Here is a 2749-nt window from a genome sequence, read left to right as displayed (position 1 = left end):
TGGTCCACCAAAGTTTCTCTGATATCATCTGAAATATTGTTCCATGCATAGCCTCTTCGACTACCTCCTACCCCTCTCTCTGTTTGTCTTCCTTTACCTCTTGCTCTCCCTGCCTCCATGCTTGCAAAGTTCTCAAAATGGCTTAACTGAGGCCTATTGTGGCTGGCTGATTGGTATTCAGTTTTCTAAGTAAGGATGTGTGTCTAAGTGTTTCCAATCACCCAATGTGTTTTGTATTTTGAATAGACGTGTTGTCCCAATACCCATGAGATTTCAATTATGAACGAAGTGTCTTATGTATGAAATAGTGTGTAGTGTGCAGGAGCAAGTGTGTTGCAGAAAGGTGCAAGTGTTGCAGAATTGCAACTAAAGTGCAAAGCAGCGCTTTTCTTTAAAGGAAAATTCCGTTTTTTAGCACTTTAAGGACCTTTTCTGGTTTGTTTTGGATGAACTAGAGTGGTGGACACCGACATTTTGACGATTGGTCCTGTCTCGACTTTTCTGACTCATTTTGAATCGCCGTTGACTTCTCAGGGTGGCTGGCAATGGGCATACTCAGAGCCATAGAGAGAAAGAGTTGCGACAGTCCCATTGGACTCCGTTGTACGCTTTTTGCCGCCTACTTCCGGGGTATGCAGCCTCGCGTAGTTCCAAAAAGCCATTCTATGGCGTTGGACATCATACACTTCCATTGCTGACTGTCGAGTAACTTCTGAGGTAAGTTGATTAAATAGCTACCTGTTTTGAATTGTCAACTGTCTATATTGTATCATAGGCCCTTTATGATGCATATACTGATCTTTTGTTGTATGTACACAGCGTAATTATATATATATATATTTTTTATCTTGGTAGACGACCGATTGCCTGCTAGTTTGTTAGCTTGACTTGCCTTCTGTGAAGGTAACGTTATATCCAGGGGTAAATTGATTAAATAGCTACCTGTTTTGAATTGTCAACTGTCTATATTTTATCAGAGGCCCTTTATGATGCATATACTGATCTTTATTTGTATGTACACAGCGTAATTATATATATGTTTTATCTTGGTAGACCACCGATTGCCTGCTAGTTTGTTAGCTTGACTTCGCCCTCTGTAAAGGTAACGTTAACGTTATATCCAGGCGTAAATTCATTAGCTACCTCTTTTGAATTGTCAACTCTGTATATTATATAAATAGGCCCTTTATGGTGCATATGCTTATATTTATTTGTATGTGCACAGTGCAATTTATATATATTTTCTTAACTTGGTAGACAACCGATTTTCAGTCATTGCCTGCTACTTAGTTATCTCGATTTTGCGAGCTGTGAAGAAGGTATCGCTACACCAAAAATTACGAAGTTCAGTAGTGAATCTCTGACATATTTTATTTGGTAAATTATTGATGTTAGATTACTAGGATCATTAAGGTTGATTAAGGACGTTTTTTTTTAGGTTGTATCTGCTGAACCTGGCGGTGTTAGCTAGTCAGCTGAGTACTGTGTATCTGATGCTAGTAGAAATAAGGTTTGTTTAATTACACCCTTGAAAGGGCTGTTGGATTGCATGTAAGAATACAAATTATTTTACACAAAAAATTATCATAAGCCATAATGAGCTTTAAAATGTTTATTACTCAGACAGTAGTGTGACTAATTTGTTTCTGTTGCTGGTCCCGGTCATTTGCAGGTTTTTGCGGCTGACCATTGTCATCCATATTTTCATGCGATCTTTGTCCTTGGGGAAGCCATTCATGCGGTAACCCTTCTCGGACCGATTGGTGCATCCAAATGCTGCACAGCCAACCATGGTATGACCACTGATTTACAAAATGATAGTTGTAACCAATGAACCACGACACCATTGAACATCACAGAGAGCGGGTGACGACTTTTCCTCAACCACCTGCCCTGACTTTTGAGAATAGGTCAGAGGTCAGAGTTCATAACCAAACAAGGATCCTCCCTCCCTCTCTCTCCTCAACCACTTTTGAATTTGCTCAGGGCTATTATAAGTGTGGTAAAGTATAGTATATTTGCGACGTTATAATATGTTGTGAATGGTTTGCCCTATATATATAGTGTTACCTGCTGTGTCCATTGTTGAATCTATTATCGCCCTATTTCGCTTTATCTGCTTTTTAGTGTCCAGGACACAGATGAAGAGGATGTTAGTATGCGTTGTCGAGAGGAACTGCCCTACAGTGACTGGCCATAGTGAATAGTGGAACTCCACAGGTGTGAGTCTGATGTATGCAAGAGAAAGTATTTTCTAGGCAGTCCTGAGTGAACTGGCTTGTTAGAATATATTTGTGCCCCTGTCTCAACAGAACTTGCTGGACCACCAGTATCGTTGTTGTGGCCACTGTACGTATGTTTGTTGATATTATTCATGCTTGTTCCTTGTTCATGCTTGTTCACATTTTTTTTTGTTCCACACTGTTCATTTTTATCTTATGCCAGGTACCTTTATTATGAATGTTGTCCTTCCTTTCAGCCCTGATGCATTCTGAAGCCTGATGTATGTGGAGGATTTTTTTTTATGTATTAATCACTTATAATATTCCTCCCTGTTCCTTCACTTTGTTCTTGTTTTTCCAGTTAGATACACACATACACATCTTGTTGTCTCACTCAGTATTTTTTATTAAACAATATTTGATTCATTTATCCAAGCTTAATGAGTTGTTATTCTTTAATATATTTGATTCTTTGTGCATGGCTTAGTATTAAAATTATCATGGTTGTGTGGTCAACTCCTGCCTCA

The 2749-nt window shown here is 38.9% G+C and overlaps 1 long non-coding RNA gene across 1 annotated transcript; it reads left to right on the top strand.

Annotated features, from left to right (window-relative positions):
* The first annotated feature begins 568 nt into the window (after positions 1-568).
* Positions 569-2548, top strand: LOC125301751. Its single transcript, XR_007194794.1, has 2 exons — positions 569-1793; positions 2128-2548. It is a non-coding gene; the product is annotated as an uncharacterized LOC125301751 (long non-coding RNA).
* Positions 2549-2749: the final 201 nt, after the last annotated feature.

This window comes from Alosa alosa, chromosome 10 (genome assembly GCF_017589495.1).
Source record: "Alosa alosa isolate M-15738 ecotype Scorff River chromosome 10, AALO_Geno_1.1, whole genome shotgun sequence".
NCBI classification, from domain to species: Eukaryota; Metazoa; Chordata; class Actinopteri; order Clupeiformes; family Clupeidae; genus Alosa; species Alosa alosa.
This window is presented reverse-complemented; position numbering and strand designations above follow the sequence as displayed.